The sequence below is a fragment of the Medicago sativa genome, chromosome 4 (assembly GCF_051527215.1).
Source record: "Medicago sativa cultivar Bolivia chromosome 4, Bolivia_mono, whole genome shotgun sequence".
In the NCBI taxonomy this organism is placed as follows: Eukaryota; Viridiplantae; Streptophyta; class Magnoliopsida; order Fabales; family Fabaceae; genus Medicago; species Medicago sativa.
In genome coordinates, this window is record NC_140752.1 from 26,465,710 (window position 1) to 26,483,856 (window position 18,147).

The 18,147-nt window shown below is 36.5% G+C and overlaps 1 long non-coding RNA gene, 1 other non-coding gene and 1 pseudogene across 2 annotated transcripts; 2 read left to right on the forward strand and 1 right to left on the reverse strand.

Moving 5' to 3' along the window:
• Window positions 1-4,556: 4,556 nt before the first annotated feature.
• On the forward strand, window positions 4,557-4,663 carry LOC146927337 (small nucleolar RNA R71). Its single transcript, XR_015009107.1, has one exon. It is a non-coding gene; the product is annotated as a small nucleolar RNA R71 (small nucleolar RNA).
• A 3,689-nt stretch (window positions 4,664-8,352) lies between these two features.
• On the forward strand, window positions 8,353-15,173 carry LOC146927338 (protein MID1-COMPLEMENTING ACTIVITY 1 pseudogene; annotated as a pseudogene).
• Window positions 15,174-16,962: 1,789 nt separating this feature from the next.
• Window positions 16,963-17,607, reverse strand: LOC146927339 (uncharacterized). Its single transcript, XR_015008194.1, has 2 exons — window positions 17,318-17,607; window positions 16,963-17,237 (listed from the first exon to the last, which is right to left on the reverse strand). It is a non-coding gene; the product is annotated as an uncharacterized LOC146927339 (long non-coding RNA).
• Window positions 17,608-18,147: the final 540 nt, after the last annotated feature.

An 18,147-nucleotide genomic window follows, 5' to 3' on the forward strand; every position in this document is an offset into this window, starting at 1 on the left:
TTTAGTTAGAATTAAATTTTAGATGAACAAATTAAGCACAAGGGACTGCAGATGCTTAGGGGCTATCTATCCTCATAGGAAGTCTTTTTGGATGTAATTGTCCTTTCCCCTAGATTCAAAATCACCCTAAGCAGTGTTGCAAAATTTTTGATTCATCTCCTGGTAGGAAGTCTTTTTGGATGTAATTGTCCTTTCCCCTAGCATTGATGAATTTATTTTCCTCATTTGAGGGATTTGGAACTTAAGTTCAAATTAGGGAGTCACCACCACAATTAAGAAGTTAGGGATTGTCCTTTCCCCCACATGTTGGTGCCATTCTCCCGCCCCATTTTAACTTTAACAATTAATAATATAACAATAAAGCACAATTGATTAATTTCCCACACAAACATATATTACTTTTACTCTAAAGACTTTTAAAGGTCTAAGTTAAAACAAAAGTTAGAATGTGCTCCTTAAAATACCTACTCATACACTTGCTCAAAGATTGCAACCGGGTGCTTTTCTCATTGGAGATCTTTCACAATAAAACAAGATGTGGGTATATCAAGAACACAAAAAACACAAGAAACCACTTTCATGTACAAGAAACAACCTTTAAAGAAGAGACAAAACAAAAAAAAATTATGCCATATTTTACATTAAAAACAAGCTACTAATCATGCCTTTCGCTATAAAAACAAAACAAAAGAATAAAGTTAAAGGGAGTTTGGACACTACGACTCTAGACACTTTATTAGCCCCTCCCCCCCCCCCCCCCCCCACACCACTTAGGGGAAGCATTGTCCTCAATGATTCAAAAGGAAGAAGAAGAAGAAGAAGAAGAAGAAGAAGAAGAAGAAGAAGCAGGAGGAGGAGGAGGAGGAGGAGGAGGAGGAGGAGAAGGCAGAAGAAGAGTAGGTGAAAGAGAGAAGAGAGAAGGGAAGGGAGGAAGAGGAAAGCTCACAATTGTTCATTGAGGTCCATAGGGAGGACCTTGGAGATGAAGGTGTTGCATCATCCGGCGGAGCATCTCATTGTTTTCTTGTGTTAAGCGGTTGCCCCTTTGAACATCGTTCCTTAGTCCGGAGATTTCAATACCTTGCCATTGTTGCTCGGTGCTCATCCTTTCAACTTCATTGTGAATCCATGCCCATCTTTGATCTTCAATGAGGGTATCAGTGTCATGGCCATGGTGCTCCTCTTGGTGCAAGTTAGCACTTCCTCCCACATCATGGTGCAAGTGAGCACCTTCTCCTTCATCAACCTCTTGCTCTTCAAGAACCTGCACATCATCATCATACAACAAATTCTCTTCCACCTCGGTGGTAGTCCGAGATGGGTTAGGAAGTAAAAACATTATTGGCATATTTAGCTTGAGTTGGTAGTGAAGTGGTGGACGATGTTTAATGAAATTCATAGCAATGAGGGTATCTATGTTGAGCCTATTGTTTCCCTCAATTGGTTTTATCCCCTCATCTTCACCCACTCCAAAACACCTTGCTATGTATGTAATGATGCCACCCACCACTATGTCTCCCTTGCCGGTCGGTCTAGTACCGACAAAGTCTAGGTAATCAATCAAGTAAAAACAAGTGTTTACAGGGTGGTTGTAGAGCATTGCCCATAACATGAACAACTCACCGGTTCTAGTGTTTACTAGCTCGGTTCTACCCTAAATAGTGCAAGTCATTACCCTTTGAAGGTACCTAAGTACGGGGTTGTGAATGTTGCTAGCTTTGTTGGCCCTAGGGACGTATGCATTAAGGCCGGTGATACGTTTCCAAAAGGCAGCTGGTCCATAGCTATCCGATTTTAGGCTAGGATCCCAATGGTCATGGATATATCCCTCATTGGCAAAACCTAAGGCATCATAAAAGTGTTGAAGAGACATATTATAATCAACATTCATTAATCGGAAAACAACTCTATGGTTAGGGTTATCAAAATTCCACTTATCTTTGGTAAAAACAATTGAGCTCAAAAATTCATAAGTGAAATTTTCATAACTCCTCATAGGTTTCAACATATCAGTCCAACCTAGCTTTCCTATCAACCTAGAAACATCATCGAAAAGCTCTAGCACATCTAAAGTATGGGAATCAGGATATCGAGAAGGATGCAAGCGTTTAGAGATTAGAATTTTATACCTGTCCCTTTGCTTGTTGTCTTTGAGCTGGATTCCATGATTCTTGACTTATGCTTGCTTCTTTGGGGGAGCTCCTCCTTGAGATCTTGCTGGTTCCTTACCACTTCTTCTTGAAGCCATTGACCTTGGGTGTGGTTTGGTTTGAAGGTTTAGGGTTTGGGAAGATTTTTGGTGGAAAGGGTTGGTTTAGGGTTGGGGTTTATGTTTTAGTAAGGTTTATCGGTTTGGTTATGGAGATTCGTTGAGATTTGTGGTTTTTGGATTAGGTTTTGAGTGAATATGGTTTTGGTGAATTATGGGTTTGGGTAGATGAAAGTTGTTTTTGATTGGTGGTTTGTGTTTTGGATGAAGTTTGTGATTGATTTGTGGAAGGATTGGATTGATTTGGTGGAGTTTTGATGAAGATATGAAGGTTTGAGGTTTGATGGTTAAGGAGGTTTTAGAGAGAAGTTTAAAGGCAGAGAGAGGTTTGTGTTTGAGAATGAATGAAGAAGAAGAGAAAAATTGATGTAATACCACTAGAGACATCGGGCACAGTCGTGCCAACCTTGGCACGGGCGGTGCCAACATTTTGACTTCATCCTTCAGTTTTGCTTCAAAAACCTGGCACGGCCGTGCCAGCTTTAGCACGGGTCGTGCCAACCTTCTGGACATAGGGGATTCAAAATTTTCAGTTTTTCTCGAATCATACTTGGACAATTACCTACAAAACACTTAAAACAACGGAAAACAAACAAAATAAAGCAATTAAATGCATGGGTTGCCTCCCACGAAGCACTCTTTTAGAGTCACTAGCTTGACGGTTAGAAAAAGTCCTTAAAACGGATCAAAGAGATCATGTTGTGTAGATGACGCTATAAAACGTTCTTTCACATCATGATCTTTAATCATGCAATAAGAGTAAAGAGCATGACCTTTCATAACGTTTTCGAACTCAAATCCTATCATTTTGTCACTCACTTGAAAGACTATCCTATCAAGTTTAACATCAATAAGAGCTCCTGCAGTTGCGAGGAAAGGTCTACCTAGGATTATAGGGACGTCATCGTCCTCATCAATGTCAACGACTACAAAATTAGTTGGAATGTATATCCCTTCTATCTTAACAGGTATGTCCTCAACAAATCCTACTAGTTTCATGGTAGAACGATTAGCTAGTTTCAATTCTATCTCGGTAGGTTTCAACACTCCTATCCCCATCCTTTTAAAGAGAGACAAAGGCATCAAACTAACACTAGCTCCTAAGTCACATAAGGCTTTGTTTATGATTTCACTCCCAATTTCACATGGTATGGCAAAGCTACCTGGATCTATAAGCTTAGGGGGTGTCTTCTGAATGATTGCACTAGTTTCCTTAGCCAAAGCTATTGCCTCATTATGCTCTATAGTTTCTTTCTTTGAAAAATTTTTCTTTAAAAACTTAGCATATAGAGGCATTCCAGACAAAGCTTCAGCAAAGGGAAGTTTAATGCAAATCTTCCTAAGTATGTTAACAAATTTTTCAAACTTACCCTCCAATTTAAGCTTAGCAACGTCTAATGGGGATGGATTGGGTCTTATCAAGTGGTTTCTCAGTTTCTATCACAGTTTTCTCACCTAAAAGCTTGACATTTTCTTTCTCAATGTTTTGAACCTTAGCAATAGTATCTCCTAACTTACTACCCCGAAAAGATATGACATTAACATGAGCTATAGGGTTGGCTTCGGGTTGACCAGGAAAGACTCTCGGTGCTTGTGAAAGAGTGGACACTTGTTGGGCTATTTGGGAGATTTGTGTTTCAAGCATTTTAGAATGAGTAGAGATAGAATCAACCTTGGTATTGAGCTCGGAAAGAGAATCGTTCAGAAATTCGGTTTGGTTTTTGAGTTCTTGAAGTTGTTTATTTTGATTGGCAATAGAATTTTCCAACAAAATTTCCAAATTAGATTTGTCTGGTTGTTTGCATAGCCAGGTGGTGCTACTTGTCCATAGGGATTTTAATTTTTGTAAAACTTTTGATTTTGTCTCATCCCTTGGTTGTATTGAGCATAGTTCATTTGCTCAACACCATTGATAGCACTACCTAGTTGGCAATCAACACCAATATGACCAGTTATACCACATATTTCACAAGAAGAAGGTGTAGAAGCAGAGTTGATAGCACTAACATTGAATTTTTCAAATTTTTCCTTTAATGCATCAATTTTAGAAGTAAGGTGATCATAGTTAGAGACTTCGTACATACCTGCCTCATTTTTGGAGGATGAAGAACTAGTGATGGCTCTCTCGTCGGTCCATTTGTAATGATTATGAGCCATGTCTTCAATCAAGGCTTATGCCTGCGTATAGTTTTTGTTCATTAGAGCTCCACCTGCAGCTGCATCAACAGACATCTTAGTGGTATAAGATAAGCCATTATAAAAGGTGTGGACTATGAGCCAACTCTCTAGACCATGGTGGGGACAAAGTCTAAGCATTTCTTTGAAATGCTCCCACGCATCATAGAGAGATTCCCCATCTTTTTGATTGAACCGAGTAATTTGGTCCCTTAGTTTAGCAGTTTTGGATGGGGGAAAGAACCGGGCAAGGAATGCTTGCCTCATCTGATCCCATGAAGTAATGGAACCGACTTCGAGGGAATGGAACCAAGCGCTAGCTCTATCCCTTAAGGAAAAGGGAAAGAGATGAAGTCTTATGGCCTCTTGGTTCTCCTTCATGGTTCCACTAATTCGTAAGAAAACAGCAATGTGAAGATTGGGATCCTTGGTGGGGGATCCTGAAAATTGGTTTTGCTGCACCAAGTTAAGTAGGGCAGGCTTGATTTCAAAGTTGTCATCCTCAACCATTGGGTACACAATAATAGCTTATGGCTCAGCCGTAGACGGCGTTGCATACTCTTTGAGAGTGTGATTGGCCATGGCGGTATTATTTTGTGCTTCTCTCTTTTGTTTATGCAAATACCTTTCGATCTCGGGGATTATTACCACTCGATTTCTAGTTTTTCGCTTAAAAAATTGAGAACCCAACAAGTTAACGATAACAGAAAAATAAGAAAATAAAAATAAAAAGAAAAAGAAAAGAAAAAGAATAAGGAGAGAGAGTTCTAATCACTAAAGAAAAGTTAATTAAATTAGTTAACTCCCCGGCAACGGCGCCAAAAACTTGATAGAACCAAACCGCAAGTGCACGGTCTATCGAAGTAATAGTAGTAAGAAGAGTATCGTTCTGCTAGGGAGTTGTTCAATTTAACTAACTTTAAAAGAATGATTAGAGGAGAGGAAAAGTTATAAAAAGGAGGTTTAGTTGCTGAAGGTAAATAACAATAATAATAAAAGATGCCTCGGGATTAGTGGTTCGTCATAATAACTAATCCTTCACTAGCCAAGACTTTTAACTTCTAATTTCATGGTTTACACCTTAATTTCTAAAGGCCAGTTTCCCTTTAGCCCCTCACCTTTCCGATGAAAGTCCGGTGAGAGTTTACCCCTAGTAACCAAGCCTATTTCGCTGACTTGATTACTAGAAGATGCTTATAAGGATTGAAACTACTTGTGTCTCAATAATTGCAAAGACTATTTCGCTGCCTTTGCAATTATTGTCTAGATTCACTTGTTCCAACATCAAAGCTCCGCTTTCGCATTATGAATTGATGTTTGGGATGATGGATTAACAATTATCAAACCCTCCACTTTCGCTTCTACAGTTTGATAATGGTTAATCCATGTTAAAACGGTGAATCTAAATTAGAAATTACGGTTACATGAAATTATGGTTTAAGCTTGGTTCATTTAGGATTATGTCATTAGACTTATCCAACAATCCCAAGACAATAAGAAGTCTACTCACTCATGTTCATCGTAGACATGGGGAAAGAAGAGAGAAGACAATAGAATAAATTGCGAGAAAAGAAAGTAAAGAAAATAAAAGGACTTTATTGAAATAATTCACTAAATAATTCTAAGAAAAGGTGAATGTTTATGATGGAGGGCTACTCTATTTATAGCTTTACAATTGACTTAAAAACTAAGCAACTATAAGGGAAAATTAGTAAAGCTACAACAGGGTAACTTGGGCTTGAAGAAAAGCAGCAAAAGAGCATCCTGGAGGGTGGCACGGCCGTGCCACATGTTGGCACGGGCCGTGCCAAGCTTCTGACTTGGTGGAGACATATTTTTGTCTCGTATCTTTGTATTTTTGCACTGTATTTGCTCCAGTCCTCTTTCTTTTGCTCCAAGACACCTTCCATCATATATTCGTTCCTAAAATAAAATAAAAAGCAATTTAAAGTAAAACATTCAAAAAGGAAATAAATTTGCAATAAAATAAAATCAAATCTAAATAAAACTAAACTAAATAATGCATTAAATTAGACTAAATTACTGCTCATCACTTAGCTAGTTCCCATGTCTGATTGGAGATCAAAGACTTCATTTCATCTTTCATTGCAAGCTCCCACTTACTAGTATTTATGGTCTGATATGCTTCATCATAATCTTTCAGGCTCTCCTCCATCAGTTAACAACATGTAGTCTATGTATCTCCTGTTTGGAGCATGAGGTCGAGAAGACCTTCTCAATACAGTAACTGGAGTAAGATGCGCTGGTGTGTTAGATGGTTGTCTAATGCTTATTTCTATCAATTCCTATGACTGAGGACTCTTATCTGTGGGGCTTCCTGGGACATCGTCCATCTCTACATCAACAGGTTCTCTCAATTCTGAGTCGTTGGGGGTTGTGTTATTCATGTCTTTGTACATCACTCTTTCATTGAAGATCACATCTCTACTATGGATCATTTTTTTGTTTCCATCATCCCAAAGGCGGTAGCCAAACTCATCCTCACCATAACCGATGAAAGTTCACTTCTTAGATTTGGGATTAAGTTTATTTCTACCTTGATCTCTAATATGCCCATATGTTACACAGCCGAAAACTCTAAGATGTGAGAGTTTTACCTCTTTTCCACTCCATACCTCTTATGGTATTTTATGCTCCAATGGCACCGATGGACCTCGGTTGATTAAGTAAGTTGATGTGTTGACTGCTTCTGCCCAGAAGTTCTTTGGTAAGCCTGATTGTACACGCAAGCTTCTGGCTCTCTCAGTCAATGTTCTATTCATACGCTCAGCTACACCATTGTGTTGAGGAGTACCTAGCACAATTGTTTCCATTCTGATCCAGTGCTCATAGCAGAACTTCTTGAATTTGGTGTCTTCATATTCACCACCATTGTCGATTCTGAGCTTTTTGATCTTCAAACTTGTCTCATTTTCCACCATGGCTTTCCATCTTTTAAAAGTTTCAAATATTTCAGACTTATGCTTTAGAAATTATACTCATACCTTTCTAGAGTGATCATCGATAAAAGTCACGAAGTAATGCTTCAAGATACAAAACTAATCGTGACAAGCACAAAAGACAACCAATCTTTAATGTTGGAGATTTGGTATGGATATATTTGAGCAAAGAACGATTTCCCAAACAACCAAATGTCAAGTTGTCACCAAGAGTTGATGGTCCCTTCAAAATAGTACAAAAAATTAATGACAATGCTTACAAGGTAGAATTGCCGAGAACCTATAGTGTCTCACCAACCTTCAATGTTGCCAACCTTTCACTATATCTGGATGACGAACCATATATAAACTCGAGGGCGAGTTCTGTTCAACTCGGGGAGGATGATGCAAATCAAGACATTCTGATTTAGACTTTGCAGTCACCACCCTACCATGCTAGCTTTCCCATTCCACCACTCTACTATTGACTTTAAGGCCAACAAGTCATCAAGTTTGACAATATCTATTTTTACTAGATTGTGATGCAGGAGGGTTTTCTTAGTAATTTTATAGTATTCTATTTTAGCCAAATCTTAGTTATTTTCTAGAACTTTCTATTATTATTTTGTTTTGTTTTATTTCGGCTCACATGTTTGTTATTTCTTTTACTATATAAGCAGAACTAATGCAGCCTAAGAGACACACTTTTTCATTCAATAAAATTATTTGAGATTTTCTCTCAATCCTGGTGGATTCTGGAAACCCTTATTTTGATAGGTTTGTCGCTTGCAACCCTATTTTCACAAGTTTTTCGCTTGCAAACTTGTTCCTTTTCAATCTAGGTTTAGCGTTTGCTAGGCTACGATTTCGTACTGCGTCAGTTGGTATTAGAGTAGGTTTCTCCTGTTCTTTTTCTAACGTGATCAGTCATGGGAGATCAACCGGTCATGAGAGCAGAATTTGACGGTCATGAGAGCAGATGCTCTGTCAGATCAGATAGCGGCATTGACAACAACAACAACGTTGACACCTAAGATTGACGACATCATCATCAATAGAAAAAATCAAAACAGGAGATGTGAACTAATTAGGGTTCGTGATGGAAGCAATCAAATTAATTCGGATTGGTGTTCTATTGAAGATTCTAGTTTTCCAGAGATAAAGGAGGAGATTGCTATCAATTGAGACACCGGTGGGTATGACACAATAATGGTGGAGACAATTGAAATTCAATCTCCAGGACCAAAACAGAGACTCACGAGAGACTTGAAGTTAGTGAAAAAGATCAGCATGATTACAAATTAGATGATGAGGACCAACAAGCGCAGACAGTTATTTTAAAACATGATCATGACCAGGAGGATACTGCGGTGCTGAAGAAATCTCTCATGTTATTACCGCAACTGTACTTTCCCTGAAGCGATTGAAAAAGAAAAAGAAAACCTTAATTTAGAGCTACAAAGGACACAAGCAAATTTGGATATGAATAAATGTGAAATCATTCAGCATGTATTAGAGGTCATCAAAGTAGCAGAGTATTCTCTTCTGGACAAGTGTTCACTTGAAAAAAATCATAAGAAAGAGAAATACAATTACTATGATGCCGATGATAACAAGGGTCCTTTAATCTGATGAAAATTGCCATACGAAAGTGGATACTCTTTTGCAATCAAGATTGGCACATTGATCTACTTAATTGTTGTTCTGAACCTTCTCTTTACATGAAGACATTCTTTTCTCCTTGTGGAAAATTTTCAAAAATTGCTACGGTTGTAAAAAACAGGCCCACGTCCTCTGCAGAAGCCTGTAATAAATTGATGGCATATTTGTTAATTTGATCATGTTGTTGCTGTTGTTTTTGGATTTCCAGACTGTTCAATTTGAATTTCCAAATATTATCATCTACCGAAGTTGTTACTAGGTTGAGTCACGACCAGGTCGCTCTCTTTAAGACGTTTCGTGGCACTACCCAAAGTTGTGCAAGGTAGACTATCAACCACGCCGCCTCCAGGATAAAACAAGCTCAGCTACAACTGTTCGATTAACTACTGTACTGTAGAAAAATCGTTCGAGAATTACACCCTCAAAATATGGCTCAATCGTTTGATCGAAGCCACTCGATACGGTACGTAACCGCTCTATTCGAAACCGTTCAAATTAATATGGTATTATTACCATTCTATTATGATGCTGAGACCACTCAAATATGGTGTTACCACCATTCTAACTTCTCCAAAACATGAATATGGCACTACGACCACTCAAATATGGTGATACCACCATTTCTCCTTAAAATAATATATATATATATATACTGTTAAGATCATTTTTTAATATGATCTTAATAGTACTCTATATTCCAAAGAATCATATATTATCGAAGGGACTATGAACTTAAGACCAAGGGACTATGGTCTTAAGAACACTCTTAATAGCGAAGGGACAGAAAGGAGTAGAAGCAGAAGAAACTTGTTAAAAACAAGTCGGAGGGAGAAGAGAGGAAAAAACACAGGAAGCATCGACTGTGAATTTTTGGTGTGAAGAATCAAATGGGGCGAGCTCTCCTTTTATAGGGAGAGTTTGTAACAAAAAACGAGTGACTTGGGGATTAAGTCTGCTTAATCCTTAAGCAAACGCGTTTTGTTTCTTAATTGGATATATCCGGAAGTTTCTGGATACGCGTTTTGGATCGGGTCGTAACAAATTTATTTGTTACGCGTAGCGCTTACGGATAATGATTAAATTAATTAATTAATTAATTTAACATTTTCAAGTAACAAAAAAAATATATATCATCATTTTTTTTTAACCCACGATATATATATTTTGTAAGCGTTCACCCGTTCACAAAATTGGGTACCCCAAGGGCACACCCTTAGAGGTCACTTTTCCCATATATAAACACTTACTAGTTGGGGTGACCCTCCAATGTGGGACATTTTTAAGTCACACCCACACACTAGTTTTTCATAGTGTTTTTCTTTCCAATTTTCTTCACTAGAATTAACTAGTGTTCCAACAATCCCCCACTTGACTTCAAAATGGTTTCGAGAAATAACGTAAAACGTTTCCATAAGATTTGCTAATATACAAAGGTGTCGCCAACAACTTGAACCTTAGCATAGTGAAAGGTATTATGATTTAACAAGAGTTGCTTACAGCATTGAACTCTATCTCAGACATAGAATCCACACACAAACCTTTTCATAGGTGTATTCTAAAAGCTCGTGCGTTTTAAGTCCCTGCACGTGTATCCCGGTTTTAACGAATGCTCTAGGAATTCTGCCTCGAAATTCCATAGGACCGACCTAAGTTCCACATTCGTATAGGTGAGTCTATCAAGGGTACTCCTGTAGCTGTGTACCCCACTCAACATAGAGTATAGATCTCATTAAGAGTTTCTATTACCTCATCCTTCTTTCGCTGCAGGATCATGCTTTCTATATTCTTTCTCTCATATCATGTTCTACCACTTCATGACTTGTTTTTACCCATTGAACCTATTTCTTGGGATCTCCATTCATGTAGGTCTGGTTACCATCACTTGTGGGCTATAGGCATTAGTCCCATCCTACTGGATGTTTCTTGGACTTTCTCTCTATTAAGTCCTTTCGTCAAAGGATCAGCTAAGTTTTCATTCGTACGTACAAAATCAACTCTAACCGCTCCATTTAGAGATACACTCTGTAATCGTGCTATGTTTTCGCCTTATCTGTCGTCTCTTACCATTGTAATAACGACTCTTAATCTTTGCAATAGTCGCGGTACTATTGCAATGAATTAACATAGCCAGTAACGGTTTCTCCCATGAAGGGATTTCAGCTAGCAAGAATCTTAGCCAACTTGCTTCTTCACTAGTTTTCTCTAGTGTTCTCATCTCAGGTTCATTCCATAGTGGACTGAGTCAATATCATTTGTTTTAACAAACAACTCCTCTAGTGATGCTCAATGTGCAAACACTAGTCGCTAAATATTCATCTGAAAGATGTTCTATTTTATATCTTGTACCATTTAAGTACAATATGTTACTCCTAGTGAAGTAATCTTAGAGTCATAGTCTTCTTAAGACACCTCATGACTCTTTCTATAGCATGGCAATGCTTCCCATCCGTCTACTAGTAAACTTGCACAAGAGTTTCACGACATCGACAATGTCGGATCTAATACATTCAGTGGCATAGCTAAGTGCTGCCAATGATGCTCATATATTCTTTTTTCTAATTCCATCTCAAGTGTTCTTACACTTGGATCATAATATGTGATTGCAAGTTTACGGTGAAATAATTACATTTCTTTAAGATCTTCTCAACTTTGTGAGATTTATCAAAAAAGTTATCTTTTCTGATCTAGTAATCTTGAAACCAAGAATTACTTCAATTTTTTGTTTAGGTCTTTCTTATCAATGTTGTTGATAAACAATGATTTCACATAATTCATAACATGAATCTTTAAATCAAATATGAGCAAGTCGTCTTCATAGAGACATATGATCGTGCAAATATTATTTGTCACTTTCATTCACTTTATACTCATTCGATAGCATTAGAATGTCAAATTTTTCATGCCATTCCTCAGGAATTTATTTTAGACCATTCAAATAATTATCTAACTTACAGACCTTGTTTTCTTGTCCATGAATTGCAAAATTTTCAGGTTGTTCCATATAGACTTGTTCTTCTAGTTCACCATAAAAAGGCAACTTTCACATCCATTTGGAGTACTATCGAGTTATAAACGGCGGCTAAAGGGACTAGTACTCTTATGGATATGATTTTCGTGACTGGTGAATGAATGTCGAAGAAGTCTATATTTTTCTTTGTCTAAAACCTTTGACTACAAGGAAAGCCTTGTATTCATCAACCGTACCATCAGGTTTTAGTTCCTTTTTTTTCCAAAAATCCAAATACAACCGATTGGTTTTGCAACTATGAGACAAGTCAACCAAGTGTCATGTTTTGTTAGACTCTAGAAAATTCATTTCATCGTTTATTGCTTTTGCCATAATTCAGCATCCAATGAGGATATAACTTTTTTAAGGCTTAATGAATCTTCTTCCAATGTATAAACCAAGTTCATACTCTTTAGCAGTTTTAGCTTTCTTACCTCCTTGAGGTTCTATAACATCTTGTATGATGTTATCATAACTATTTCTAATTTACACGAATGTGATTAGATATAGTGCCCCCACTAGTTCTTAATTTTTAAAGGGAAATTTTTTTTTGCCCCCACTAATGTTGTGCTCCCATTAGAGCCCCTACTAGTGCCCCCACTATTCTTTAGTTAAAGGGGTAAATATTTACATAGAATTCGACATCTTTTAAATTCTATGATCACTTTAACATTTAGGTCATAAAACCTATATGTTTCGTTATTTATCACATACCCGATGAATACATATTCATAGGCTCTACTAGTGAGTTCAACTCTCTTGGGGTCCAGGATCTAAATATAGTCCAGACAATCCCAAGTTCAAAAAATAAGACAAGTTGGATTGTCTTTTGTTCAAAAAATTTCTTAATTAGAATTTTTGTTCTTAGACTTGGGTACTCTATAAATTTCAATTTTCGTTATAAAAAATTAAGCATATCAATTTTATTTTTCCAAGTTCACAGTCATCAATAAATATGATAAAAATATCATTTTATCATTTCTAATTTATGTGTCATCAAATTAACACATATCATTATGTTTAGAGATTCATATCCTCTAAATTCTAATTTATATGAACTTTTGATTCATATATCTTGACTGCAATAAATAAAATTGTTTAATTATATAACTTTGGAATTAAGTCAAAGTTACTCAAGTTTAAAATTAAACACTTGTTCGTGATCAATTTTGATATGTCAAATATTAAAATCACACAACTAATAACATAAAAGGAGAATTTAATTTTTAACATACCATCAAAGTGCAATCTTTTTCCACAAGAGTGCATGGTACACAAGTCTCTCTTTAAGTCTGAGTCAACTCAGTCTTATTCAATAGAAATCTGAAATTCAGATTCTTTCTTAAACATAAATAGAATTTCACAATTCCATTTATTTTCCTTATTGCATATTTACAAGTTTGGATTATGTAAAGCGATCGATGCATACGTTTATCAATTCTTGTTAAAGATTTGAAAACCAGTACATGATATCAATGTTTAAAAAAACAAAACAAAACACTTTTAGAATTCACCATAACAAAATAACAACCTTGCATTATTTTATTTTCCGCTCCAAACAATTTTTTATGTTTTGTAACAAACTAAACTTGTTTGGTTCTGTAACAAATAATTTGTTTTGTAACAAATTATTGTTTTCATCAAATAAATTTTTAGTAACTAATAATTTTTTTTGTAACAAATTATTGTTTTCATCAAATAAATTTTTAGTGTTGTTGATTGAAACAACAATCACTTCATCGTTTCATTCGAAAGATGTAAATCTATAGCTCGATTTATCCTTAATGTATTTAGGGACAACTTAACCTCAATATGTAACTTCTTCGGTAGACATAGCAGATCGAAACGTCTTAAAATTGTTGATTTTGGATTTCCAGACTGTTAAATTTGAATTTCCAAATTCTATCATCTACCGAAGTTGTTACTAGGTTGAGTCACGACCAGGTCGCTCTCTTTAAGACGTTTCGTGGCACTACCCAAAGTTGTGCAAGGTAGACTATCAACCACGCCGCCTCCAGGATAAAACAAGCCCAGCTACAACTGTTCGATTAACTACTGCACTGTAGAAAAATCGTTCGAGAATTACACCCTCAAAATATGGCTCAATCGTTTGATCGAAGCCACTCGATACGGTACGTAACCGCTCTATTTGAAACCGTTCAAATTAATATGGTATTATTACCATTCTATTATGATGCTGAGACCACTCAAATATGGTGTTACCACCATTCTAACTTCTCCAAAACATGAATATGGCACTACGACCACTCAAATATGGTGATACCACCATTTCTCCTTAAAATAATATATATACTGTTAAGATCATTCTTTAATATGATCTTAATAGTACTCTATATTCCGAAGAATCATATATTATTAAAGGAACTATGAACTTAAGACCAAGGGACTATGGTCTTAAGAACACTCTTAATACCGAAGGGACAGAAAGGAGTAGAAGCAGAAGAAACTTGTTAAAAACAAGTCGGAGGGAGAAGAGAGGAAAAAACACAGGAAGCATCGACTGTGAATTTTCGGTGTGAAGAATCAAATGGGGCGAGCTCTCCTTTTATAGGGAGAGTTTGTAACAAAAAACGAGTGACTTGGGGATTAAGTCTACTTAATCCTTAAGCAAACGCGTTTTGTTTCTTAATTGGATATATCCGGAAGTTTCTGGATACGCGTTTTGGATCGGGTCGTAACAAATTTATTTGTTACGCGTAGCGCTTACGGATAATGATTAAATTAATTAATTAATTAATTTAACATTTTCAAGTAACAAAAAAAATATATATATCATCATTTTTTTTTAACCCACGATATATATATTTTGTAAGCGTTCACCCGTTCACAAAATTGGGTACCCCAAGGGCACACCCTTAGAGGTCACTTTTCCCATATATAAACACTTACTAGTTGGGGTGACCCTCCAATGTGGGACATTTTTAAGTCACACCCACACACTAGTTTTTTCATAGTGTTTTTCTTTCCAATTTTCTTCACTAGAATTAACTAGTGTTCCAACAGTTGCTATACTTGTTGCATTAAGAGAAATCTTGGGAAGATGTTAAACATCACAGGGGGCATTGTTGATGATTTTCTCTCTCATTTGAATGTGTTGTGATGTTGTATCAAAAGTAAGTATTTTTGTTATCGTTTCCACAAGGACTGGTGCGATATTCTAAGCCGTTCAACAATTGATATCGTTCTGAGTGATGGAGTGTTGATAAATTTTGTTTCATAAACTAGAAAACTTCATCAACCTACTTATATGTATTCTCAGAACTAATGCAGCCGATTTGTCAGAAAAATCATAGATAACGAGTCTTCTCTCTCGCGGTTTAGGTTTCTTCCCTAGAACCGTCGCGGTTCCACTAGGTTGCTAGTGTCCTTTTTTGTGTAATAGACACTGTTTTTCTTCCATTCTCTCTCTCTCTCTCTCTCTCTCTCTCTCTCTCTCTCTCCACTCTTTAAACCTTTCTCTCATGGGAAGCTTTCCTTTGTTGTGGTCTCTGTTTGCTGGGATTCTCTCCGGTTAACGGTGGTGGTGGTGGTCAGCCACCACCCATACAACCACTTGCGGTGTACCGTCCGCCATCGAAACCCCCACCACCCCTCCATCTGGATTTGGCTCTTTGAAAGCCTGATCTGCCTCTATTTCTCTGTGTGGTCTCCTTTTTAAGTTGTAATATAGATCTATCTTAATCTTATAGTTGTGTTTCGTTCTCTGTTTGTAAGTTGTTTTCGGATCTGATGTTGTTTTGACAGGGTCATCGTTTGCCGTTTCTGTGAGCTGGATCTATTGCCTAACATCTACTATGCAGGTTGCTCACTTTTGGGTTTGAAACCTTGGCATTTAAGCTTTTGCGGTACCAGAAGATGCTATGACTCCAAAATAGCATCCATCTGTGATTGTTTCTGTTTTATTAGGTATAGTGGTGTTTATGTTGTTCTTGTTTATTAAGAGTTTATTTTGAAATTGTGCTGTATTATGAAGGGTTCTTGTTGCCCTTTGATGTAAGTGGGTATTTTTTTCTTAGCTAAGTTGTGTTACCATGATATGGTAGATGCATAAGTCAGGAGCAAGTCTTGTTTTGTAATGGTGTATTTGTTGGATTTTGCAGTAATTTCTGTACTTGACCCCAATAGTTGGCACTTTTATACATGGTGTAATCACTAGCCATTTAGCTATCAATGAATGATATATCTACTTGTTTGACCAAAAAAAAAAAAGACTAATGCAGCCTAAGAGACACACTTTTTCATTCAATAATATTATTCGAGAATTTCTCTCAATTCTGGTGGATTCCGGAAACACTTATTTTGATAGGTTTGTCGCTTGCAACCCTATTTTCACAAGTTTTTCGCTTGCAAACTTTTTCCTTTTCAATCTAGGTCATAGTTGTCAAAGCGGAAATGCGGCGCGGCGCGGCCACCCCAAAAATTGACTCGGCGCGGGATGCGGACGCGAAGCGGGCGATATTTAATGACGCGGACATTAATATATTTAATATTAAAATACTATAATGTTAGAAAAGAAATAATAAAACACCTTAAACATTACTCAAAATTCATGAAAATACTAAAATACCATATATTACTACTATTATTTTATTGCTCAAGTAGTGGTCTATTAATTTTTATAACCATTATTGATCTATTATTAATAAATAATACAACATTCATAATGTTAAATTAAAAAATATATTTAGTATTAAATAATATAAACGAAAAGTTAAAGATAATTAATACCATTGATAAAAAATGTACTTAGCAGCTAGTATTAATATAAATGAAAAAAAATATTTAGTGCTAATCTTTAGTATTAATTACCTCAAGAATATTTAGTATTTTTTTTTGTTTACAATAATTAGTATTAATTAATACCACTTTGTATTAATTATTTAAATTAATTTATTTTGAAAAATATATCTAGAAAACAGTCCAATAGAAATAAATTGATAGTCCAGATTAGATCATAGGGCCTAGCCCAATACCACATCAGCCCAATAAAATATTATTCATTATACATTAACCCTAGTTTTCTTCAATTCTTTTCTCCTATCAGAAGCCGCCTCCACACTTGTCTTCACCATTGTAGTCCAGCCGCACAACACAGAAACAGGGTTTTTAACACCAATCTCTCCCTCTTCATCCTCTTTTTCTTCATCCTCCCAATTAACAAACTCTGAAAGGAACAACACAGAACGAGAAAAACAGAACAACAAATGAAAGGAAGAAGAGAAGAAGAAAAGAAAAATGAAGTACCTGTAGTCTGTCTGTACTCTCTAATCTGTATGCTCAAGGAAGAAGAAGAGATCTGATGAAATCTCTCTAAATCTCTCTCTCTGTTGCTTTTAAAATTCTGGGTTAAAAAAGTTTTTTTGCTTCTATTTCTGGAGCGCCGCAACTGCCCGCATCAAGACCGCACCGCACCGGCCAATAGCGGCCGCTTTTGACCGCGCCGGCCATCTGACACGCACCGGCACAGATCAACGCGGAGGTGCCAAAAAAAACGCTATCTCGGGCGCGAAGCGGGCGGCGCGGCGCTATTGACAACTATGATCTAGGTTTAGCGCTTGCTAGCCTACGTTTCCGTACTGCGTGAGATTGTGTTTCCATTGATATGTATGAATTATTATTACTATTACTATTTCAACTACAATCTAGCCTCTAGGATTGCTTTAAATAAGGTCACTTCCTTCATGTATCAATATCAATTGAAATACATAAAAATTTGAGTTTCTCATTTGAGAGTCAGTGAGTAGATTCTCTCTTGGTTTCTGAGCCAGAAAATCTCTACGATCTTCCACTAATTTGTTGAAATTTACAAAGCCAATTATAAAAGTTCCTTGAATTTACGAATCAATCATAGTCCTAAATGTTCTATATTAAGTAATCACTACAAAGCTTTCAATCTTCAAGCTCTTTTGAAAAGCGATAATATTTATTGTGAGTGGATAAATATATTGTCAAAGATTAAAATAAAAGACATTTTTCGATATTGTACATCAGAATTGTTTACCTGGACGAAAATATTTAGATGAAGTTTAATAAGATGCCCACAGCAAGTAGTTATAGCACCTTTTTAAAGCCTA